This window comes from Petaurus breviceps, unplaced genomic scaffold (genome assembly GCF_028583685.1).
Source record: "Petaurus breviceps papuanus isolate PSGF00001 unplaced genomic scaffold, PetGlider_PUasm1.0 90919, whole genome shotgun sequence".
In the NCBI taxonomy this organism is placed as follows: domain Eukaryota; kingdom Metazoa; phylum Chordata; class Mammalia; order Diprotodontia; family Petauridae; genus Petaurus; species Petaurus breviceps.
The window spans coordinates 29,577,259-29,604,346 of record NW_027187378.1 but is presented as its reverse complement, the minus strand read 5'-3'; the positions used below and the strand labels follow the sequence as shown (position 1 = coordinate 29,604,346).

The window sequence follows — 27,088 nt, the reverse complement described above, 5'->3', positions numbered from 1 at the left end:
ATTGATTCCAATACTCTACAAATTATTTGGGAAAATTAGTGAAGAAGGAGTCCTACCAAATTCTTCTTATGACACAAATATGGTACTGATACCTAAATCAGGAAGAGATAAAACAGAGAAAGAAAATTATAGACCAATCTCCCTCATGAATATAGATGCAAAAATTCTAAATAAAATACTAGCCAAAAGACTACAGCAACTTATCTCAAGAATAATACACTTTGATCAGGTAGGATTTATTCCAGGAATGCAAGGATGGTTTAATATTAGGAAAACCATCAGTATAATTGAGCATATCAACAATAAAACTAGCAGAAACCACATGATCATCTCAATAGATGAAGAAAAGGCTTATGACAAAATACAACATCCATTCCTATTAAAAACATTAGAAAGTATAGGAATAAATGGAGCCTTCCTTAAAATAATAGGTAGCATCTATTTAAAGCCATCAGCAAGTATTATATGTAATGGGGAGAAGCTGGAAGCATTTCCCATAAGATCAGGGGTAAAACAAGGGTGTCCACTATCACCCCTCTTATTCAATCTGGTACTAGAAATGTTAGCAGTAGCAATTAGAGAAGAAAAAGAAATCAAAGGAATCAAGTTAGGCAAAGAAGAGACCAAGCTATCACTCTTCACAGATGATATGATGATATACTTAGAGAATCCTAGAGAATCAAGTAAAAAACTGCTTGAGACAATAAATAAATTTGGCAAAGTTGCAGGATATAAAATAAACCCACATAAATCCTCGGCATTCCTATATATTTCCAATGAAATTCAACAGCAAGAAGTAGAAAGAGAAATCCCATTTAAAGTTACTGTAGACATTATAAAATATTTGGGAATCTACCTGCCAAAACAAACCCAGGACCTGTATGATCATAACTACAAAACACTTTTCACACAAATAAAGTCAGATCTAACTAATTGGAAAAATATCAATTGCTCATGGCTGGGTTGAGCTAATATAATAAAAATGACAATTTTACCTAAATTAAATTATATATTTAGTGCCATACCAATTAATTTACCAAAAAAACTACTTTATAGAGTTAGAAAAAATAGTAACAAAATTCATCTGGAAGAATAAACGGTCCAGAATATCAAGGGAATTAATGAAAAAAAAAATGCTAGGGAAGGTGGACTAGCTTTACCAGATTTCAATCTGTACTATAAAGCAGCAGTCATCAAAACTACCTGGTACTGGCTTAGAAATACAGAAGTGGATCAATGGAATAGATTAGGCACACGAGATTCAGAAGTCAACGACTACAGTAATGTATTGTTTGATAAACCCCCAGACCCTGGTTTTTGGGATAAGAACTCACTATTTGACAAAAACTGCTGGGAAAACTGGAATATAGTATGGCAGAAACTGGACATAGACCATTATCTAACACCATATACCTAATCAAGTCTAAATGGGTTCATGATCTAGGTATAAAGGTTGATACTGTAAGCAGTCTGCTAAAACAAGGAATAGTTTACCTATCAGACTTGTGGAGAGGGAATGACTTTATGATGAAACAGGAATTAGAGAACATTATAAAATGTAAAATGGATAATTTTGACTACATGAAATTGAAAAGTTTCTGTACAAATAAAGCCAATGTAACCAAGATTAAGAGGGAGGTGGGAAATTGGGAAAGAATCTTTACAACCTATGTCTCTGACAAAGGACTCATCTCTAAAATATACAGAGAACTGAGTCAAATTTATAAGAATACAAGTCATTCCCCAATTGATAAATGGTCAAAGGATATGAACAGGCAGTTTTCAGAGAAAGAAATTAAAGCTATCTATAAGCACATGAAGAAATGCTCTAATTCACCATTGATTAGAGAAATGCAAATCAAAACAACTCTGAGGTACCACATCTCACCAGTCAGATTGGCTAAGATGACAAAACAGGAAAATGACAAATGCTGGAGAGGATGTGGGCAAACTGGAACACTAATGCATTGTTGGTGGAGTTGTGAACTGATCCAGCCTTTCTGGAGAGCAATCTGGAATTATGCCCAAAGGGCTATAAATACTTTCATACCCTTTGATCCAGCAATACCACTCCTAGGGTTATATCCCAAAGAGATCATAGAAATGGGAGAAAGACCCATATGTACAAAAATGTTTATAGCAGCTCTTTTTGTTGTGGCAAAGAATTGGAAATTAAGGGGGTGCCCATCAATTGGGGAATGGCTGAACAAGTTGTGGTATATGCATGTTATGGAATACTATTGCGCTATAAGAAACAGGGAGCAGGCGGTCTTCATATTTACCTGGAGAGGCTTAAAAGAACTGATGCTGAGTGAGAAGAGTAGAACCAGGAGGAATTTGTACACAATTACAGACACAACGTATGTGTGATGACCAACTGTGATAGACTGGACTCTTCTCAACAATGCAGGGATATAAGTCAATCCCAAAAGACGCATGATGGAGAGAAAAATGTGCATCCAGAGAAAGAAATAAATTTATATGCAGGTGGAAGCAAAATACCTGGTCTTTTTCGTTCTCTTATTTGATTTTATGTCCTCTTTACCATTTTTCATTCCAGCTGGTACAATCCATCCTTATAACCTGACCATTGTATAATGTGAAAGTATTTACAGATCCTATACTTGATAATAAGCCACCATGGGGGGGAGGGGAAGGAGGGGGACAAAATGTGAAATTCAAGGAATTGTGGAATTGAATCCTGTGAACTAAGAGGAAACAAACAAATTAATAAATTAAAGTTTAATTTAAAAAAAGAGTGTATTGGATCCAGCTTGAATGTGGTTCATGAGAGTCAACTGTTAAATCTTTAGCATGAACATTTAAATCTCAAAAATTGGCAAACATTACAAATCAGAGTTTGATTTGTTTTGTTGATTTCTAGACTTAAAGTGGTAGAGATAATGTTAATAAATTAATTATTAAATTTAAATTAAGATTAAATTTAAAAGTGTATTATGCATACATCTTTGTTTTTAGAGTTGGTTGTTAAATATTTATCAGCACACCATTGACCATTACCCAAAAGATAAGCTGTCAAAGGAAATGAACAATTTTCAATGGCATTTCAAATTATCAACAACCACAAGAAAAAAAATATTCCAAATGACCAATGGTAAAAGAAAGGTAACTCATAACAACTCTGAGGTTGTACCTTATATCCAGAAAAATTGACTAAGAGGATAAAAGATGGAAATGATTGATATTGTAACTTGGTCAAACAATTGTGGAATTGGAAAGTCATCATACTGCTCTCACTCTTTGACCCAGAAGCCCACTATTGAGCGTACATACCAAAATTAGGTTCTGTGTATTTCATTATTATATTCAGTATTCAATCACGTCTGTCAGCTTTTGTGCAGAGTTGATGCCATGATGTCAAAGTCATGCAGCTAGGGCTCAAGTTCAAAAAGGAGGTGTAGGGTTTACCACTGGGTAGGTGCATAGGTGAGAGTCATAGATACAGGTATTTATCTATGCAAAAAACAAGAGACAGTATGTCATAAGGACTTGGGGACTGGCTTCAGGATCAAAAGGACCTGAGTTCAAGTTTTATCTCTGACATATACTAGTGTCTCTCTAAGTACAAGTTCCATATCTCACCAGGAGCTCTCAATACCAATGAAATCATAGATCTGGTGGGGGAAAAAAATACATGCCAAAATACACATAGCAACATTTTCTATATTAACAAAAAACCCCAAAATAATACTAGCTAATATTTACATTGTACTTACTGTGACTGTGCAAAGGGCTTTACAAATAAATTATTGTTTCATTTGACTCTTACAACAATCCTTGGGAGGCAGATTATTAATCCTCATTTTGCAGATAAGGCAACTTTTGTCAAAAAGAGGCTAAATGACCTTCCCAAGGTCACACATCTCATATGTGTCTAAGGCTGGATTTGAACCAGGTCTTCTTGACTCCAGATCTGGCACTCTATCCACTGCACCACCTGTTTACTATTACAATGTGGCTATTGATTGAGGAATGTCTAAACAAATTTAGTATATTAGTGCAATAGAATAGTATTGTATTGTTAGAGAAAATTATTTCTTATATTAATAACCAATTGAGATTAAGATTTTTCCCTTTTCTATTTCCTCATTCAGAAATAAACCCCTGTAGGTTATACAGTCAGTCTTTGTGCAAGACCTTGCTGATAGGTGAGATTGCCCAAATCCTCTGGGTATATCTAATCTAGGTGGAATTCCTACCCCACCATCATTTTGTTGTTCCCTGACTAGGTGGAAAATAGATCATTTTGTACAGATTTCCCTGAGGCTGGACTAATCTGGCTTGAGTTATCTCTTTTTTTGTCCTTCAGTGTCATAGTCAGAGTCATGTATCCAGCCCCTCATCAGTTAGAATAGGTCCACCTCTCATTATAATATTCATTCTCTCTGTTAATCAATAGAAATGATTTCTGTCTGTCAGGAATACCCACTCTTCCAAGAGCATATAAGCATTGAGAGGCCTCCCTGGTTTGTCTTTCGTTTATGAGAAAGAACCAAATGACCATAATTTTATTTAATTTTTAACTTATGGAATAAAACAAACATTTCCATAACATAGTATAATAAAAAAAAAAAAGCACGGGAGCAACATACAGTCTTTTTTCACTACATTGGTGACTAGGAAAGCATGAGAGCACTGTCCATTATCCAGAACCCAGGCAAGTATGCCGTCATGAAATTGATGTAAAATGCTAATAAATTTCTCTGGGCAACCAAATTTTGACGTAATTTCCCATAAGCACTCACAACTGACAGTATCAAAGGCCTTGGTCAGATCTACAAATGTTGTGTACAGACCTCTGTTCTGCTCCTGGCATTTCTCCTGGAGTTTTTGAGCAGCAAACAACATATTGACCATTCCTCAATCCTTTCTCAAGACACACTGACTCTCAAGTAGATGGCCATCTTCCAGATGAAGGATCAGTCTATTAAGGAGGACTCTGGCAAGAATCTTGCCAGCAATGACTAGCATGACACTTTCAGTCACGTTGTCAAATGTCTTCAATGAGGAAGAACACAGCATCAAGGTCAGCTACCACACCGATTGTAAATTCATCAACTTGAAAAGGCTACAAGCCAAGACTAGAATGCAGGGAGTGTTGGTGCATGGTTTTTGTTTGCAGATGACCATGCACCCAATGCAGCCTCTAAAACTGATTTGCAACAAAGTATGGATCGATTCTCTGCTGCTTGTGCTAATTTTGGCCTAACAATTAACACCAAGAAAACACAGGTGCTCCATCAGCCACCACCACACTATCCATTGGTGGAACCATTGGTTATACCATGTTTCCCCGATAATAAGACCTATCCTGAAAATAAGCCCTCCCCTTACTGTGTAAGATTCCTCTAAAATAAGCCCTATTGAGATTGCTACTGTAGTGAAGGTGATCCCCTGCGCTACACGCTACATTACGGTACCCTCTGTATGCACCGTCCCCCCCCCCCCGGGTGAAACGCACGCCGCGCTCTGAGCTGCATCCAATCAGAGCTGCAGCAGTGAGCGCATCATCCTGTTCTTCCCCAGTGATTTGCTTATTGAATAAAGGTACATTTTTTTGTTCACATTTACCTGTTTATTAAAATTGCTGTCAATGTTCATTAAAATAAGCCCTCCCCTGAAAATAAGCCCTCTGGTGTTTTTCTGTCCAAAAAAAATAATAAGACAGTGTCTTATTATCGGGGAAACACGGTAGCAAATGGAGAAATTTTGAATGCTGTAGATAAGTTCACTTACCTTGGTAGTGCTCTTTCCAGGGATGTACACATCAATAATGAGATTGAAGCATGCATTGCCAGAGCTAGCTCAGTGTTTGGGAAGCTCTGAAGGAAAGTGTGGGAGAGAAGAGATATTAGACTGACTACCAAACTGAAGGTCTACAGAATCATTGTGCTGACCTCATTGTTGTATGCCTGTGAAACCTGGTCAGTCTACCATTTCCATGCCAGGAAACGGAATCACTTCCATTTGAATTGTCTTAGGAAAATTCTGAATATATCATGGCAGGATATAAGGTACTAGACATTGAGGTCCCTTCTCAACTAAACTGCCAAGCATTCAAACTCTGCTTCAAAGAGTGTCAGACGGTTGACCATGTTTGGATGTAAAACATTTGCTTGCCAAAAAAGACTATTTTATGGAGAATTCACACAGGGCACACATTCACATGGTGGTCAGAAGAAGCAATACAAGGACACTCTCAAGGTTCCTTTTGAGAACTTTGGAAGTGATTGTGTGCCATGGGAGACACTGGCACAGGATCACTCAGCATAGCATGCCCACATCAGAGAAGGTGCTGTGCTCTATGAGCAAAGCAGAATTGAAGTAGCTCAAAAGAAACACAAAATGTGCAAATTTTGAGAATCCACTCCAAATGTTCACATGTACTCTTTGTGCCTGACCTGTGGTAGAACATTCCTAGCTCATATTGGCCTGATCAACCACAGTCAGATGCACTGTAACTTGACTTTTGGTCCTCTTTGAGAATGAAGGACAACAACCAACCAACAATAGTAATAATAAAAAGATTGAGGGGGCGGCCAGGTGGCTCAGAGAGTAAGAGCAGTGGCTCCAGTGTTGGGACGACCTGGGGATCAAATCTGGGCTAAGATATTTAGCACCACACCCAGAAATAACTGGCTGTGTAACCTTGAGCAAGTTACTTAACCCTGATTGCTTTAAAAAAAAAAAAAGATTGCACATGAAATTGCAAATCTATATGTTTAACTTGCTATTCCTTTTAAATATTTAATAAAGTTAGAACATAAATTACTTTTTTTCCCCTTCCCCCCACCGTAGAGATGGCAACCATTAGACACAAATAGGTTTATATATGTAAAGGATACAGATAGCGTCTTTTTTCGTCCTTTATAGGGTGTTTATTCGGGTTAATTCGGGTGTTTATAATAGTCAAAATTATTTAGTTACTCAAAGTCATTCTTAAAAACAATATTGTTTCAATGTTCTCTTGTATCTCCTCATTTTGCTCTTTATTATTTCATGCAAGTCTTTCAATATTTTTCTATGATCATTAAGCTCATCATTTCTCATAGCACAGTACTATTCTGTCATAATCATATACCACAATTTTTTCAGTCATTCCCCAATTGATAGTCATCCCTGCAATTTCCAGTTCTTTGACACCACAAAGAGAGCTGCTTGTAATGCCTATAGGAATCTGAAGATCTTCCCTGCCCCTTGATAGGCTTAAGTGACTCTGAGAACCTTCCCTGATTTGAAAATATACTCTGCCCCCTAATAGGCTGAATATAGTCCCATGGAGCCTGTAGAGGGAGGCTTGTTTTTCGGGAATGCCCACACCTTGTTACTTTGTGATTGGGCAGTGGGTCAAGAGGGTTGTGACATTTTCTGACCCAGGAGAAGGCTATATATACCCTCATGTGAGGTTTTGCTTTGGGGCTCACTTTGGGAAGAGTTGTGAGACTTGGTCACATGAGACTCTGGGCAGCCATTGAGCCCCCTGGCTTTGAAAAACCCAGATGTTGGTGCTTCCCTCTCTGGTAACTAACTAGGTCTGGAAGCCATGTCTGCTTAATTGTGTTATTTTCTGTTGTAACTTCTGTTTGTAATCTCTGAAGTTCAGGGTGCTGACTTTTTCCTCTCAACTAGGTAAATGATATGTGTTTAATTGATCAAAGTAAGATTGTTAACCCATTTTGAGTTGCTTTCCTTTAGAAAAGCAGATCTAAGAACCTGTGCTAGCAGCCATCCTGGGTGTGCTAGGGTACTTGCTGCTACACTACTATAAACATTTTAGAACATAATGATTCTTTTCCTTTTTCCCTAATGATCTTTGGAAATATACCTAGTAGTGGTATTTCTGGGTCAAATGGTACAGGCAGTTTAATAACTGGGCATAATTCCATATTGCTCTCCAAAATGGTTGTATCAGTTCACAATTCTACTAACAATGAATTAGTGTCCCAATTTTTCCACATCCCCTCCAATATTTGTCACTTTCTCCTTCAATAATTTTAGTCAATCTGGTAGGTGTAAAACTATATCAAGGTTGTTCTAATTTGCATTTCTCTAATCAATAATGATTTAGAACATTTTTCATATGAATATAAATTGTCTTGATTTTTTAATTGGAAAACTACCTATTTTTGACCGTTTATCAGTTGGAGAATGACTTGTATTCTTGTAGATTTGACTGACCATTCCTTTATTATTCACTAACCATAATTAATAACACTATTAATTACCCAGAAGTGTCTTTCGGACTTTTCGTATATCACAGTTTGGTGACCAGAGTTTGTCATTTCAGATTCTTAATAAAAAAAAACTCCCCTATATCTTTTTAGGCCCAGGTGGAGAATTTCTTGACAAGGGGGAGCTTTTTCTGTTAGGACTCTGGCTATGAGTTGACTCTCCCTATACCAAATAATTAGATTTTCTGTGGGCAAGCTTATATGTTCTATGTCTGTTCATCTGTTTTGAGGTTGCAGCCCTCTGAATTTTCACTTTCAAAAGTAGGGTTTCTCTTTGACACAGACTACACAGACAAATTGTGTAGGTATATGCATGTACAAGGTTTTGGGGGTATAGGCCACCTGTGAAATTCGAGATTCCTTTTGAAATCTCTGGTCATTTCAGTCCTGCTATAAACGGACGTGACTAGTTTCTTGCAGGTAGAATTTCTGGATAGAGGAAACAAGGAAGTTGTTTGAATGCCAGCTCTGTAAAAGAATGTAACTTTTACATCTCAACTTTGATTTCTGGTCACTAAGGCTGTTTGTATCTGTGTTTCCTCTCTGTGAGATTTGCTAAGATATATCCTGCTTTTACTAGGAGGAGGAACTGAAAAAAAAAACTGGGTGAGATTCCCTCAGGCTATGAAGTGTGGAAGGGTAATTTTTTTTTAAAAGACTTTTCTTTCTGTCTTTTGATTGTGGCCAAAATCAAAAGACAAACAGGGAAGGAGGAACTTTTCCCCAATTTATAATTTTGAAGATTTGGAGATAGAAGCAGAAAAGGGATTTTTTTTTTCTTGAAGTAGAAACACCAAGTTTTTCTTTTGGGTGCAGCATTAGCAACTACTTTAAGCTGAGGAAGGTCTCATACCAAATGAGGAGATCATACCTTTGACTCTTAGGAAATCCCCCATCTCAAGTGAGATTAACTAAAGAGCCAATTAAAGCCATTTGACAAAAGGAATTTTTTTGGTCACTCCAAAATGAATTGAGATATCACTAATTCAGGTTTAATTAGATCCCCAAACTAAAGTTCGTAGATTATATTCCATTTAAATCTGGAGAACTTTTTTTGCCCACCCAAAATTTCAGGACAATGTGTTTCAAACTGCAAAAATAAGCCTATTGTCTTTTAACTTTGATCAAGGTTTATCTATCATAGCCTTAAATGCAATCACTTTAGAATTTCAGCAATTTATGTTTAAAATGGATATGAACATTATAAAAGCTGTTTGTATAATGTTGATGAAAATTGTGAGAGAAATCCAACTCTCTTGATTTATGAATTCTTGTTAACTCTCTCCAAATTCTGAGAAGTGAAGAGTAGCAGGAAAGAAAGGAAGGTAAGTATGACTTTCACTTTGGGAAGCTGTTTTTTAGGCAACATGACAGACCTTTATTGTTAAATGGGCAGCCAAGTCTTTTATAAGCTCTGAACAGGGTTGGGAGAATCTAGAATCCTACTCCTGGGCTTCAACAGACTTTCTAAAAAGGTTTTTTTTGTTTTTTTCTGTAATTACTAAAAATAGCTTAATGGATTTTGTTTTTAAGAGATTTATCCCACAAACTTCTCCCAGGACTAGGACTAGGCAGTGCAGCTTTATGGCTTCCTTTTGGCAGAATGAGAGAGGCTTTTTGATCTAGTAAATAACATCTGAATAGTAGCTAATCATGCAGTAGGGTATAATTTTGGTAATTAAATTAATTAATAGAATCAACCTGGATTGAAATTAACCCTATAGTTTAGGAAGATTTAACAATAGTAGGTGCAGTCTGTGACATGGTTGAAATATAAAGGAAAGCTAATAGTCTGAGTAATGAGTTTGAAAGATTTGAGAAGAAAAGTAAAGGCTGTAGGGAAAATATGGAAGGTAGATAAGAAGACTTGGGGACAAATAGGGAACCTTTTTGTCTTGAAGCCTGCAATACTGAGGACATGTGCTGCAAACCCCTCCTGCCCTTGGACAATTGTTCTAGGTATCGCTGTGCCAGCTTTAGATGATACAAGCATGTTGAGAGGGGGTGAGGAAGTCTTTGACTGTACGTAGACAGAGAATGGAAATTTTGTAGCTTGATCTAAAAGCCAATACAGACAGCCATAGAGGGTTAGGATAAATTTGATAAGCAAGATGTTCTTAAGAGTGATCATGAAAACCTTTTATCCACAGTCACTTTTAAAATCTTTGGCAGTGGATTAGCTGGAAACAGTGAATCCCATAATATGAAATGCTTGGAATAAATAGCCTTTGTGTAAGATATATACTAAATAATTTAAATTATAAATTGAGGTTCTATATGATACTATTTGGAAAATGGATCCACATACAATTGAATTTATTCTGATCTTATTTTAAGTGAAATCATTTTTTTATTATTATTATACTGATGAGGGATGGCTCCCAATAGGTTCGGCAGGAACTCTGATCTTATCTAAGACCAGAACCTGCGGTTCAGTCTGGAAAGAATTCAGCTCAGGCTAACTTGGAGTCTGAGTTGAAAGAGTTTATTATACACCTTATAGTGGGCAAGGGTCCTTCGGGGACCTTCAACCTTAAAGGGGTAGAATTAAGGGTTTTATAGGGTAATCCATAGTAGAACCCGTGCCAATTATGCTAACTAGGTGGGCCAAGGGCTGATGGAGAAGTGCCCAGTCTGCCACCCATCAGTGTCATGTTTGACAAGATTGATGTCTGGGAACCAAGGTTAACTGGAGACTTGGAATAATAGGCTAAGGAGTTAACCCAGAGATAGGGTCCTGAAGGATTCATTGAAGCAGCCAAGGAGTCAACCTAGAGATAGGGTACCAAAGGATTCATGGGGGCATTGGAACACTATACAAGGGGGAGATAATAGTTGCCTAAGCTGGAATGTTTATAGATACTTTAGTGAAGGATTTATAGGAATAGTTTGTTATTGTTCCAAGCTGAGATAGTTGTTGCTGGTCACAGTTATTGCTCTGAAGCTAGGGGTGGGGGGAGAAGGGACAGAGTTAATGTTCTGAGACTGGGGGGGGGTAGTGTGATTTTATAAACTGGTTTTACAGACTGATGTTACAAAGTGGTATTACAAATTGATGTTACAAATATAAATCCCAAGCACCCCATCATTACTGATGTTACAAACTGGTATTACAAACTGAGTTTACAAATTGATTTTACAAACATAGATCCCAAGTACCCCATCATTCCCCACTTAAACAGATGATACCCAAATTCATTTGGGGACAAGGGCGATGATCTCAGCTTCCTGAACTGCTTCTTGCTGGGAAGGGGCATAGAGTTGTCCCTGCCTCTTAGGGTACCATTGTTCAAGGGGTGGGGCCAGTGGCCAGTGGCCAGAGCCTGGCCGATGTCAGGTCCAGGGGTGATGGGTCACGGTCTTGGAGAGTGGTTGGTACTCAGCCTGAGATGTCATCTGCAAGTGAAGGGTGCTGAGCCTAAAAGACACAAATCTAGCAAAAAAGATTAAACAAACAAGGGCCAAAAAGGGGTAAGAGAAAATTAGAAGTGGGGTGAGTATGGGCTAGTATAACCCATTACTCAGATTATTTCACTGTCCTTTACATTTTCCCATAGACAAGATGCCTCATAAGTTTTTACTCTTTTACTAACATAATTGTACTGCCTTTAACAAAAGAGGTTCCTGATTTGAACCTCACAGCTAGATAGTAGACATACATCCTTGTTTCACAAAGCTTGTTTATCCTCTGATTATATTCACTCTGGAAGAAAGAGATACTTCAGAAATGGAATCTTTTACATGTACATTCAGTTACAAATGTTAGCTTTTGCTTAGATAATGGAATAACTACAAATTCAGATCAAAACAGCAAGATCTCTTCTGCTTTACAACTCATTACATTAATTGAGCAATAAATTGAACTTGCAAAGGAAAGTTTTAGTAGGCCTTTTTAAAAATCACACTAGAGATTAAAAATATCTTCCAAAAGTATTTTCCCTTCTTTTAAAACAGTTTCAAGTTTTATAAATGATCACTAAACTTTTATGAAGAAAGTTGAAAACTTTTAAAATGATCTTAAGCAGTTTGCATAACTTTCTGCACATGTTCTAATTTTAGATGAAACAAATATTAGATTTTCCAGTAAGCTAACAGGAAAGAGCTCACATCTTTTGCTGACTACTTGCTCCAATCATAGAAACCTGCTATAGAAGGAAAAAACGCAGGGACCTGTGACATTCCAAATATGACAGGATAAAACATCCTTGATTCTGTTTAAATTCAGATTAGTTACAGATATCCAACAATGCAGCATCCATTCCACCTCAAAGCTAGATTCAGGAATAGGTGGGGAACATTCCTTTTCCAAAGAATCCCATGGGTATACTGAGCCAGGAGGGATCCCATCCCAGACAGAGGCTAAGATTGTCCCTTTGGCCTTTACCAAATGCCGACTTTCACCTGTCCACAGTACAGGATCACATTTCCTCTGAGTAGCTTGTGGCATTTTCTCTCAGATACTGATTCAATCCAGATAACTATACCCAAATTCAAACTCAAAATAAAATTTAGTTATGGTCCCAAATGCCTTTTACCTTAAACAACAAGCCTCACCAATCACAGCTTAGAGCCAGTTATAATTATTTCTATTTTCTTGTAGCTGCAATAAGCAATAAAGATTTATCAGGTCTCACAAATGTAAGGAATTCCATTTACCATCTTTCCTTCTCAAATATTAAAGCCAATTGATAGAAATCCTTTTTAATCCTTGCGACTTCTTAGCAAGTTAGGTTCATTTAAAAACTACATGACTAAAACTGACCTTACCTAATAGAGATAGTTTCCAGGGGATTTGGCAGTTTTACAACATCATAAATGCAGGAGTGAATGGGGGAGGGGCTGATAATGATGCCCCTGCTTAGCCAATTCTCATACATGCAGGAGGACTGTTCTGAATGGGCAGAACTGGTCAGAATAAAGTTGTCACAGTTTTAGGCTTTAGCATTAAAACAGTAGCCCAATAACTTAGTTAATAATCTTACAATTTTAAACAATCTTGACTGAAACTTCCTTTTAAACACAGACAGACTTGGAAGCTTATGATTTCCCAAATTACAATACTCCAAAACTTTAAGAGAAACTGCTTCTCATACAACATAGATAGTACAGCTATTTACCAGTAACAATATCATAAACAATTATCATGTTCTCAAATTTGAACTTTGAAATAAAAACAAATGAATTACCAGTCTGATAACCTTAAAACTCCACATGAAGTTACACAGAACTAAAATCTTTTTTTGATGCCATACAACCAACCAACTTATCACTAGAAATCAATTACATTCTGGAATCTCACATAGATGGTGAATGTGGTGATCCACAAACCTTCAAATTAACATAAATACATCCTTAGATGAGGCAAGCTTGAAAACTACATCCCTATATTTTTCTTTCCATTTTTTTAAATGTTTGCATTAGTAATTATAAATCCAGAATGGGTTTGAATTAGATTGGATTTGGTCCAAAATCTGTCCTGAAGGAAATCAGAATGTAATGTATTCTATCAGGATAATTATGGTAAATCAGAACCTAAAACATTTGCCATTTGGCATTAAGAAATTTATTAGCTGTAACTTGCTCAAGTAAGTTACCTTATGTCTGTTTACCTCAGTTTACTATTCTGTAAGAGGATAATAATAGCACCCACCTCCTGGGGTTGTCATGGACATCACATGGTTGTAAAATTCCTAATACAGTGCCTGGCAAAGGGGAAGCATTATATAAATATTAACTGTTACTATTTCTTTAATTAGATGTAATTGCTTCATACTTGATAACTTTACATGGGGTTTTAGATTTGATCAGCATACACTGCCAATAATGATGAGATAAATTCTTTTCTGTGTAAGGTAATTTGGAAATGCATCCATCTCAGTTAAAGCCACCTGATTGGTAATGGGTTTGTTTCAAACTTCAAATACATAATATTGTTTATTATATTGTTATGTTTCTAAATTTTCTTATATTGTGAAATTTGATAAACTATTGTATCAGATGCTGTTAGAAAAGCAACTTCTCTTATAATCTGCATGTTAGATCATGAATTATACTGTTAAAAGAAAGAAAAAATGGGTTTTAAAACTAAGTCATTTTATCAACCCTGCTGATAAAATGTGTTGTAATATTATGAAGTACTGTAATTTAAGAAATTATAAATCACAGTTTTGCCTATATTTAAGAGGAAGTTTCATCTAAAATAATTTGGCTATTTCTTCTGAAAACTGTAAGAAAATTGGCTAAATTATTAAGGGGTTATGATGATAAGGCTAATTTAACTGGGTATATTTTTGGCATTGCTTTGCTTAGGAAACTGAAACTTCTCCCAGTTGCAAACTTTTTTTTTAAGCATAGAGAGATTTTTCTTTAATATCCTAAAAACATCTATCTAAAACCAAAAGTAAATATCATATACAATGTGGATACACCAGAACCTTTATTTTTGAAAAATTTTTGGTCTTTATTAATTTATTTGTTTACTTTTAGTTTACAAGATTCAGTTCCACATTTCCTTGAGTTTCAAATTTTCTCTCCCTCCCTCCCCTCCCTCCCCCACCCCATGGTGGCATACAATCAAGTATAGGATCTGCAAATACTTTCACATTAAACATTAGTCAGGTTATAAAAAAGGATTGTAGCAAACACTTTTTGACTAGAGGGGGTTTGTAATTAGGAATTTTCGGTAATTAGAAATTTATTTTACTTATAGCAATTTGGCATTTATTTATGATACTTAGGACATTTTTTAAACAACTTAAGTCTTAAACTCCAATTTTAAAGATTTATTTTTGCTTTAAGGGTTGAGTAAGAGATAGATATCTGTCATGTTAGAGGTTTCTAATTATTTTACTTCATGAAAGTCTGGTAGTTATCCTTTTATATCAAGATAAATCTTAAGCTATTTTTTGAGAAAGGAATATTTAAGTAAAAATCTTTTGTGCGTATTTAAGTAAAAGATCTTTTGTGTGACTTTCAGAAGGCCTGATAGATTTTTTTTTTGTTACCTAATTTATTGCAATAATTCTATAGCATTAATAACAATTGTGTCCAGTCCTACTGTGGTTGTGAGACTTTACTATTTGAAATTAAACCTTTTGAGGACCCTGAATATTCTTTTTGAACTTCATTCTTAGGTTTGTTGTGTCCTTGGGCCCACCTTCAGGAAAAATAGCAGTCAACAGCTCAGTGGGAATGACATCTGATATCTAAGGCTAGTGAATATCTGTCCCTAGAAATAAAGTTGGGAAGTTACTTTGGAAAGGCTGAATTTGGACTCTCAATTCATTTTACTGTACAAGAAATCTGCCCACTTGGTTCCATATGCTAGGCTACTTGTAGTATTTGTGGTAGTAGGCCTTTAGGACCAACATTGATGTGTTAAATTCAAGTCTCCTTCCTCTCTTGGCAAATTTCTAAGGACAGATAAGTTGTGATTTTTTGTGATAGAATCTCTGTCACCAACGTAAGTTTATAGTCAATATTTGTGCTTACAGATATATGATCCTTAATAACCGAATCCACCCAAAGCTATGAATATTGGAACTTGCTATTTAAGGCCATCAACAGATATTATTCTGAGTCTTACTCCACAAGTGATCATCAAAGAATACTGTTAAGCCAATGATCCATGATGCAAGCAACCCCACGGAGTTGACATCCATGAACTGTAGGTGGAGTTCTCATAGAAAGGTTAGGAGAAAGCCTCTTGGCATGGGCTAAGGTAGGATTTTCCTGACTCTACTTCCCCAGTGTAACATTTCCTCTTTAATGGAAAATAGCCCACCATATCAAGCCTGGCTTAATGAAGTTGGCTATCTTTATGACTCTGGCCTGGAATTAACATCAAGACAGAGGAATATTTCCCCTTTACTGTATAGATATGTCCCTCTTCTTTTATGGCAAATTTCCATAATCATGTTAGGTGATAAGTATAAACACAACTGTAGATCTTTTAGGTTAATGCTAGAGTACATCTGAGATACTATAATGAAATGTAGGTATAAGATTGGAGACATTTGGCCTAGAATTTTAGTTCTTTCTGTATTCTAAACTAAGTAAATGAGCATTTAGCCTTCTCATTTGTTACTGGTTATTTATATTCCTGTGTAAGATAAGGTCCTTTAATTTCTCACAGTGGTATGGAGATAATTAGGCAATGATGCAAAGACTTGTGAAACCAGGATATAATCCTGTTATTTGGTGAGACTAATATCATAACTGTCTCAATTCAATGTTAATGAAAAGAATATCAGCACAAATCTCAGAAGAAGCCTGGCTAGTGGTCTATCTTGTAAATGCCTTAAAGAGATACCCACTTAAAGAGAGATCCCCTTTTACTAGGAGTTAATCACTTGAACATGAAGTGAACTAGAAGGTGAAAAGGTTTCATTATAAGTAACTTATTTAATGCATACTTTTCCTAATTTATATACTTGTATATTCCATCTCAATGTCTTTGTCACAATTGGAATTAATATGGCAACTTCTGAGAGAATTCATTAGAGTTCATCTTCTTATAAGAAGTGTCATGTTATTAATTCCTTAGAAGAATCTCATCCTTTTAATGGAGGAATGAGAAATGCCAAGTACAAAAATTGGTTTCTAATTTTTGATTTGTATTTGAGTTTCTTAGATATATCAATGTGGCAACTGGCTAACCTAAAAATGTAAGTTCTCTGGTCTAAAAGGTTCAAAATTTGATTTTCTAGTATTTTTATAATTATATAATTTATAAAAATAGATTTCTAGTATTAGAGACATATGGTTTGAGCTAACTCTGGTTATTGGCAAAGTAAATTTAAAATTGTGTTAATGAAGAGGTTACTGATTAAGAGGGTTAGGGTTGCTCTGGAGACCCCAAAATACCAACACGCCAGGTCCTGTCGAATGAATTCGACTCAAGTCTTCTCTCAGCCAAAGAAAAGTAAAGTTTATTAAAAGTTTGCTTGTATTAGACACAGAGTAAGTCTGTGCTAGGTCATTCTACGGCCCTCTCACTATTATATGGCACTTTCACCAACATGAAGACAGGAAAGGGTATCATATGCAGAAAGTTGTGGAAGGAATCTAGGGGTGGTCTAGAGGAGGAGTTTGGAGAGGGTCTTCAGGAGGACTTAATAAGTTCAATGAGTGATAAAGGGTGGGAAGTCGATGGAGGCCACCTGGAGACCACAAACAATGGTGGGCTAGGCCAGTTTGGGTGGGAAGTAGATGAACAATGGAGGGCTAGGCTAGTAACCAGGCTAGAGTTAGTAGTTAGTAGTTACCGTGTTTCCCCGATAATAAGACACTGTCTTATTATTTTTTTTGGACAGAAAAACACCAGAGGGCTTATTTTCAGGGGAGGGCTTATTTTAATGAACATTGACAGCAATTTTAATAAACAGGTAAATGTGAACAAAAAAATGTACCTTTATTCAATAATGATCATGTCATCTTCTTCAACAACATCATCATAAGTGTCCATACCCTGAATTCCGTCCTGGATGTCTTGCGCCTCCATTTCCTTCAGAAGAAGTGGACCCAATCTGTCATGTCCAGCAATATAGCTCTCTTTAAATGAATATGTCTTGTCCAGGTAACCTGCTCGTAGTGCCTTGGCGACACAGCTGTCAGTAATTTTATCCCATGACTTCTTCACCCAAGTCATGACTTCTTGCAGACAGGGCTTCACAAAGTTTCCACGCTGATTTCTTTCCATTCTATTTTCAGTGTAGTCATTGACTTCCATGCGCAAATGGTCCTTGAATGGCTTGTTTATTGCAATATCAAGGGTCTGGAGATAGGCAGTCATTCCTGCAGGAATCATTACTTGATCTATTCTTCTCTCTGCAAGGAAGTTCTTCATTTCTTTAGCGTGGTGAGTGCTGGCTGAATCCCAGACTATCAGACCTCTTTGGTTACCTCGCATAACAAGTGGCAGCATTAAATCAACCCACTTTCTTATAACGGCTTGTGTACACCAGGCTTTTTCGATTTCAAGAACGTAAATGCCAGATACATGTTCAATCTTATCTTTCTTGCCCTTACTGATGATTAGAGGTGTGGCTTTCTTTCCATCCAAATGAATTGCCAAAACACAGGTGACCCGTGCACTTTCATAGCCAGTGGTGGGAATGTAGATTGACGTTGCACCCCTGTGATGAATTGTTGTTTGAGATCCTTGTCCCATAAACACTGCAGTTTCATCCATAGCAATCATATTGCAGGTTTGGTACTTGAAATGTCGATCCTATCAATAAAGGACTTGAATGCAAGTGCACGTTTAATAGCTTCAGCATCTTCCAGCTTAAACAGTGTTGTTGATCTTCTTAGGCACAGTTCATACCGTTGAAGGAAACCGTCCAACCAGTGTTGTGATGCTTTGAATCCTTCTGAGACCATTTCAAACTCTGGTGCCATTGAAAGGGCAAATGCTTGAATGTCAGCCCTGCGCACAACCAAGGCCTTTGCTCTCTTGTCAGCAATCCATTCACCAATGAGGATCTCCAAGTCAGGATATAAGGGCTGCCGACCTGATCCAGACCTGCGCTTTTTCCCTTTTCCCTCATCCACCTGTTGATTGAGGTTATTATAATCTGCTCTCCATTTTCTGACCATTCGAAGATCCAAAAGTTTTTCTTTACAGAAAACTGCAAGATTCTTGCCATGTGACTCCTCTACAATTGCTTTCTTATACTCAACAGTATACGGTAGCTCTTCCTTTTTGTACTCATGTCTGGGGGTCAAAACAGACAGAATAATAAAATTATGACCATCAGTCCTTCTTTTCACTCCATCATGCCCCCTGAGTTCTTCTTTTTTCTTCCATCATGCCCTTTTTATCCTCCATCATGCCCCCTCACTCCCGCTTACATACCGGGTTTTTATGTTGTCCTGCCTCAGCTCTCCTCCACAGCACTGCTCTCAATGGCGCCAGCAAGCAAATCACTGGGGAAGAACAGGATGACGCGCTCACTGCTGCAGCTCAGAGAGCAGCGTGCGTTTCACCTGGGGGGGAGGGGGGGCGGTGCATACAGAGGGTATCGTAATGTAGCATGTGGCGCAGGGGATCACCTTCACTACAGTAGCAATCTCAATAGGGCTTATTTTTGGGGGAGGGCTTATTTTAGAGGAATCTTACACAGTAAGGGGAGGGCTTATTTTCGGGATAGGTCTTATTATCGGGGAAACACAGTAGTAACTAGGCTAGAGGTCTGGGCCTAGTCACAATGTAAGGCCTATTGCCTCATCAAATGAGACGATTTAAACACAGTCCAACGGAGGTTCCCAGAGCCTGTACCTCAAGGACTCAAGGAGAGCTTGAGGGGGCTCCCAGAGCCCATACCTCATCATTAAGACCAATTTTGAAAATAATTTTTTAGCAGAGAAGGAGATTTCTACAAATGACCTGAACTGGAGAAGCCAGTCTGTTGGAAACTGCTCTGAGACCACACCCAGACCAGAGGGCTGCATCAGATGTTTCCAGAGAACCAGACAGCTATATGAGATGAGCATTCTGAGTCTTAAGATTTGGTGGGCCTATGAAATGGACAATTTTTTTTTTACTATTAACTTTTTCACTGTGTGCCTTTTATATGTAAAGTCTATTTACCAAAGGGGATTGCCCCCTTTGATCTTGGTAATGCTTCATCAGTCTCTCTGTCTTTTCCCCTCATGTTATTTCCCATCATAAGACCCATAGTTAGAAACCCTTGATGAAGTGTTTGTAATATCAATTAGATTCATTGAGGAGACTGTGTCTCTCAATAGAATCAAAAGGGGAAATGAGAGAAATAATCAAGAAATGATTATTTTTCTCATATTAATAACCAATTATTAATTGAGATTAAGATTTTCTCTTTTCTATTTCCTCATTGAGACATAAACCTCTGTGAGTTATATAGACAGTCCTTGAGAACATTGCTAGTAGATGAGATTGTCTAAATCCTCTGGTATATCTCATCTAGGCAGAATTCTTCCTTCACCAATGTTCTTTATTCACTGACTGGGTGGAGGGTAGATGCTTTTGTATAGATTTCCTTGGCTTGAGTTGAGGACTTCTCTGGCTTGAGTTGAGTTTCTCTTTGTCCATGATCATGATCAGAATTATGTACCTGGCCCCTCATTAGAATAGGCCCACATCTCGTTATAATGTTCATTCTCTCAGTAACTGTTAACCAACCAGAGTGAGGAGTACTCACTCTTCCAAGGGCATATAAATATTGACAGGCCTCCATGATTTGTCTTTGGTTAATGAGAAAAAGCCAAATGACCATCCTTTTATTATTTGCTAACCATAATTAATAAAATGATTAATTACCCAGAAATTAATGTCTCTCAAACTTTTCATACATAATGATTGTAAGAAACGAGTATGGAGATTTCTGAAAACCATGGGAAGATCAGTACGAACTTACAAGTAGGCAGAAAATAGGACAATATATACAATAATTACAGTTTAGTAAATCAAAAGAAAGTCAACCTCTGAGTCACTTGAATGATCAGTCTTGGTCGCTGAGAACAGAAAATGAAATGCACCTCCCTCCATCCCATTGAGTTAGGGGATGTGTAGTATGGAGTACGCATCCCTGGTCAAACACTGTTTTTATGTTGGTTGTTTTGCTTCATCATTTCTCTTTATCACACAGGGAAACCCAGTGTTAGAAGATAGGAGGCATATCTGGAAATGATCGCAATGAAAAAACAAAAGGCATCAATAAAACTTTTAAAGAACAATCAAGATTGACTGTTTTTCTTACCATATGCTTAGATGCTAAATTCTGAAACTCTGAGCCATGTAGTGGCTAGGAGACCTTGCTCTTACTCTTATCCAGGTCATCAGTTATCAGGTTTTTCACCCCAAAACAGAACCAGAGTTGAGCTCAACCTGCCACCTTCTCACTAGTCTGTTCTCTACCCCTCCACCCCGAAATTGTGGAAGAAATACATACACTCCAAATCCTTTAATTTTTTTAGGTGTGACTAAAGATTACAAGTGAACTTTGGGGGGTGAGTGGTTCATTGGATTAAATTATTCTGATTTATAAGGTCATAGAAATGCTGTTCAATTCTCCATTTGTATTTTATTTGTCCCTGGTCAAAGAAAAAGGAAGTCAGTTTAAAAAGCAATTGCATAGGGGAGGCTAGGTGATTCAGTGAATAGAGTGCTGGCCCTGGAGTCAGAAGGACCTGAGTTCATGTCCAGCCTCAGACACTTAACACACTTACTAGCTGTGTGACTTTGGGCAAGTCACTTAACCCCAACTGCCCTCCAAAAAGCAAAAAAAAAAAAAAAATAGCAATTGCATAGTAGTATAATCAGGAGAATGGATCAATGAATTCAATATAAAAAATTAAGGCAAGTAAATCTTAAGCTTGACAGGCTTCTCTGGAATTGAGGAAGGTAAAGGAATAAGCACTTATTGAGCACGTACTATATGTCAAACATTATGCTAAACTCTTTGCAAATATCTCATTTGATCCTGACAACAACCTTGTGAGGTAGGTGCTGTTATTTCTCCCACTTTACAGTTTGAAGAAACTGAGGCAGATAGAGGTTGTGACTGAGAATCTGAGGTAGGATCTGAACTCACGGCTTCCTAACCAATGCTGTATTACCTGGTTGCCTCTGGATCTACAAGTTAGATGAGTATGCCTGGTTTGGAAAGATTCAAAGTGGACAACCATGGTATCTAATTACTTTAGCCTAGTGTGTTTTTGTTTCTCTATCTCTCTTACATATATTTATTTTCTTTGTAGTCAGTCCTGGGGGAGAAAGATATTTAGAACAGGAGGGGACTTCCAAGTCCATCTACTCCGATCCCCTCATTTAACATATGAGTAAACTGAGGCACAGAGAGTTTAAGTCATTTTCCTGAGGTCACTCATCTAGTTAGTGTTTGAAACAAAATTTCAACCCAGGTCTTACTGATAGTTCAGTGCCTTACCCACTAGGCCATGTTGTCCTCTCCTGTCTGGCTCTCAAATTAAGAATTGATGAAAGTTGTAAGGGTGTAAAGGTATTAATATAGGTACTGAAAAAGTGAAATGCAAACATCCATTCATAAGCAATATGAAAGATCTGGAGGAAAATCTCAATCAGTATGAAGAAAAAAATTTTTCAGTGACCAGAACCGAGTATTCTGTTGTATTTCTTCCACAGCTAAATGACATCTATGTTCCAAATGAGGCTCATCACTCACTAAGAAAAGAAGGTGAAGGGGCTCACAAAATATCTCTCCCAAGCTATCAAGGACAAAATTTTCCTTTCAAAGCTGGAAGAGGGGCCACAGTGCCAAAACAAAAATAAATTTAAAAGGGACAGAAAGGACCTGAAGAGGCAGAGTAAAAAGTACATTGGAAAATGGAAGAATGCCACCCAGAGGATAAAAGGAAGAAGAGCCACTCTTAGAACTAGAAAATAGAGGGTCTTCTTGAAGAGGAGGAGGTTGGATATTCAGAGGCAACAGTAGCTGCTTGTCCTCTAAGGAATGATAAAGAAGATACAGGTACTATCAAGGGCAAGATCAGTCACTTAAGGATCAGAGAAAGAAGAGAAGAATGGTAGTTGCTGACACCTTCCTCAGAGGCCCTGTAGAACCATCAGACTTACATTAACAATAAAGATATTTGTGGTCTTCCTGGGGCATGTGTCTAAGACAGAACAGAAAAATAACCTAAGACTTCTCCAAATAAATAACTACTATCCATTTCTGGTAAGTCACATGGATCCCGATGATACTGTCAGAAGAAACCTAGAAAGTACTGCCAAGGATTACAAAGTCTTTGGCAAAAAACTGAAGACCAGAAGGGGCACAGGTGGTATTTTCATCACTTGTACCCCTCTGAAGGTAAGAGATAAAGAAGAAAAAAGCTGTTTTTGGAAGTGAACAGAAGGCTGAGAAGATGGTGTCCAAAAATAGATTTGGATTTCTGGACCACAGCTTAAACTATAGGAATGACAGACTCTCCTGGCCAGTATGAGAGAACGCCCAACAAAATCACTGCTAAGAATGTACTTAATTTGAACTGATACAGAGTGAAGTGAACAGAACCAGGACAACAATTTATACAACAGCCCTGTAAGAACAAATGACAATTGAAAGATTTAAGAACTCTGATCGATGCAATGTCAAGCCACGTTTAAAGAAGATTCATCGTGAAACATGCTATCTACCTTCTAAAAGAGAGGTGATAGAAGCACACACGCATACACATATATGTAGAGAGATACAGATAGAGATAGATAAGTATAAATATAGATACCTGTATTCTAATATATGGACAGATGTTGATATATAAAATTAATATATTGATATATAGAGATTTATATTAATGTATATCAGCTTATATATGCATATATGTATTCAATATAACCAGTATGGGTGTTTATTTTGCTTGACTGTGCACATTTGTTGCAAAGCTGTTGTTTTTTCCTTTGTGGGGGGGAGGGAAGGCAATGGGAAGGAAAAATTGTTTTTTTTTAATTGAAAAAAATTTTTCCAAGGAAACGTATATATTTGCTTCATGTGTTGGAAATTAATTATGAAGCTTTTAGATTGAAAAGGGAAATGAGGAATGAAAAATGTTTAGGTCAGGATCTCCATATATCAGACAAGTTGTTATTTGTCCTTCGTTGTCAAAGAGGTCTGATAACCTCAGGAGGGTGATGTCTTGACTTGAAAGGGAATTAGATTTAAGTGAGGAAGGACTGTGCAAAGTCATCAGCCTCACTCTGTACTCCAGAGTCATCAGAGTCCACTGGCAAGATATAGGTCAGGACAATTGGTGATTGTTCCAGATGCAGTAGAGAATTTTGGTCTTTTTAAGCTAAGATCTCAGTTTATCTCAGACAAAGCCCATTCAATCATTAAAGGCTAGGTAAGAACTGAAGCAAAAGACGGCCTAATTTGCCTTCATAAAAGACTTGATCAGACAAGTAATGAGCAGTTAAGTGTATGACCAATTCTTCTCATAACTATTTACCTGGTGGTAACACTGCCCAGGACTCAACTCTGCCGATTGGCATAGCTCTGAACAGAGGATGCCACATTCCTAAGGGTAACAGAAATACCTTTTCCCTGGCCCTGATGTCTTATTGAGTCAACAGACCCCACAGAGGGCTAAAAAAAAAATTAAAAAATTAAACCCTTACATAGTAGTTACCCAAGATCTGGTCCTCTGCCTAGTGCTCCTTCAGTCCCAACAGTTCCCATCTTCCTATATATTATTCCCTTCCCTTCCTTCTCCAACTTGAGCCATATTGGTCTACTTTTTATCCCTCATACACACTGCTCCACATCCCACCTCTGTTCTTTTGCACTGGCCATACCTTCTGCCTAGAATGCTCTTCCTCCTCACCTCCATCCATCTTTAAAATTTAGCTCAAGTGCCTCCTTCTACAGCAGGTTTTTCCCAGTCAAATCCCCCCTCCCAGTCCACGAGTATCTTCCCCTCTAGGGCTACCTTGTCTCTGATGTGGATGTATCTTATGTACAACTTTATGTGCGCACATTGTTTTCCCCATTAGAATGAAAGCTTTTTGAGGGCAGGTGCAATTTTTGCTTTTTTTTTGCCTTCCCAGCACTTAGCACTGACTTGATTGATTGGCTGATGAGGGTGGGAAACTAGGACTCACTGAAAAACTGAGGTTTCATTCACATATTGTGCAGCCATCCTCTCCAGAGTGCTCAATGCATTCAAGTCCACATTGACCCCTGAAGAATGACGTGGGCTTAATTTCATAATCATTAGCAATTTTTGGCATTAAAAGTACATGAAAAGGTGAAATGCAAACATTCATACATAAACAATATTTTTTAAAAAAGAAAAAAATAATATGAAAGACAGAGGAAGATCTCAATCAGTTTGGAGAAAATAACTTTTCAGTGACTAGCACTGATTGTACTTTGTTGTATTTCTTTGACAGCTTAAATGACTTCTATGTTCCAAGTAAGGCTCATCACCTAAGAAAAGGTAATATCATACTAAGAAACATCTCTCATTGTGTTCCTTGAATGTTGTATCTGATTGCCTACCCAGAGGTACAGATCTACAATGGACTTGCCAATCTCTTCTTTGACAGAAAATCCTCATACAAGGATCTGAGGTAATTTCTGATTCCTAATATCCACAGCTTCCCAAATGACTGGCTAGAAAGTTCAGAACTTGGATTTGTTGCCAGTCTTCTAGGCCCAGTCCAGTGGTACCTGAATCACTGGATTCTCCTATATCCTATAGTCTGGCATAACAGAAGAGCTATTAGATAGTGGAGATACTTACGCCAGGGAGTCTTTCTCCATTTACCAACTAATATCAAGCCTAGAGAGGAGCTATATAGTCCTTACCATTCTGAGGTATTACTCCTACTTTTGAGAGTAGACATTGGACTTGAAATCCAACTTACTCTGTCGAGGCTTAGAAAGAAGCAAGAGAAAGTTTAAAGTAGTGTGCCAAAGATTTCAATTGAAGCAGCTAGTTTGTGCAGTGCATAGAGTGCCAGGCCTCAAGTCAGGAAGACTCATATTCTCAAGTTCAAATCTGGCCCAGACACTTACTAGCTGTGTGACCCTGGGCAAGTCATTTTACCTTGTTTGCATTCAAGTCCACATCAGGTTCCTCTTCTATAAAATGAGCTGGAGAAGGAAATGGTAAACCACTCCAGTATCTTTGCCAAGAAAACCCCAAATGAGTTTATAAAGAGTCAGACATAACTGAAAACAACTGAACAAACTACCCCCTAGGCCCCTTCCCCAAAATGAAAGCAAGAGGAATAGGATCTATGCATAAAGAAATATTTATAACGGTTCTTTTTGTGTTGGTCAAAATTGGAAACTAAAGGGGTTGTCTTCCTATTGGGAGAAAAGCTAAACCAATTGTGGTATATGCAGAAATGATGAAATGGCCAATTTCAAAGGAAACTGGGAAGACCTGTAGGAAGTGGTTAAGTGAAATTAGCGGAAATTGGAAAATAATTTATACAATGATTATATTATAGTATAAAATTACTTTGAAAGGCTAGAACTCTTGATCAATGCAACAATAAAACATGAGCCCAAAAGAATGAAGATGAAATATATCACCTCCTGATAGAGGACAAGCTTAAAAGGCAGAGAGACACAGAGGCATAAACACTTTCAGACAAGTCTAAGGTAGGAATTTGTTTTGCCAGGCTGAAGCTATGTATCCAGGGCTTTCTGTTTTTCAGGGTTTTGTTTGTTTACTTGTTCTTGGTTTGCTCAGTGGAGGAGGGGTAGTGGGAGGGGCAGTTTAGTTAAAAAAAAAACATACTTATAAAAAAAGTTATTTTAAATCATCATGTCCTTTAAAAGACCTAATGTGTATATGTATATATTTTGCCTCCAGAAATAAAGCAAATGCTTCTTGCATATGCCACTATATGTGCAAGAGTTTTAAGTGCTTTATAAAGAAAGGCAGGGTATAAAAGTGTGGAGAATAAATTGTGATCTCACCTGAAAGGTTTGCATGGTGATAGTAGAGCTGGTAACTGGTAGAGATTAGAAGAGAGACAAAAAGATAAACAGAGAGAGAAGACAGGAGCAGGGAGGACTGGAGGAGGGAAGAGGACAGGAAGGAAAGGGGAGGGAAATGGAGAGACTGGTAGAACCAAGAGAAAGGGATAGATTCTATGGTTCTGTCCTTTTCTTTCATGGAAGATAGATCTCTGAAACCAAACATTTATTAAGTCCCTACTATATGCCAGGTACTGTACCAAGCGCTGGGGATACAAAGACAAAATTGAAGTAATTCCTGCCCTTAAAAAGCCTACATTTGAAAGAGAGAAAATTGAAGAACCAAAGAAATTTGTCCTTGTCTGAGAAACTGTTTGAATCATA

The 27,088-nt window shown here is 37.4% G+C and overlaps 1 protein-coding gene across 9 annotated transcripts in view; it reads right to left on the bottom strand.

Moving 5' to 3' along the window:
• The window catches only part of PEBP4 (phosphatidylethanolamine binding protein 4), a 416,346-nt gene that overhangs the window by 328,789 nt on the left and 60,469 nt on the right, over positions 1-27,088 (bottom strand). For 5 of the 9 annotated variants that reach the window (XM_069075687.1, XM_069075685.1, XM_069075686.1 and 2 more), the window contains exons 2-3: positions 5,758-5,843; positions 3,295-3,474 (exon numbers count right to left, since the gene is read on the bottom strand). The exons of 2 other annotated variants lie outside the window; for them this stretch is intronic. The gene's annotated coding sequence lies outside the window, so the exon portion shown is untranslated. The remainder of the gene's footprint in view (positions 1-3,294; positions 3,475-5,757; positions 5,844-27,088) is intronic. 2 more of the 9 variants (XM_069075682.1, XM_069075680.1) reach the window with 1 other exon arrangement.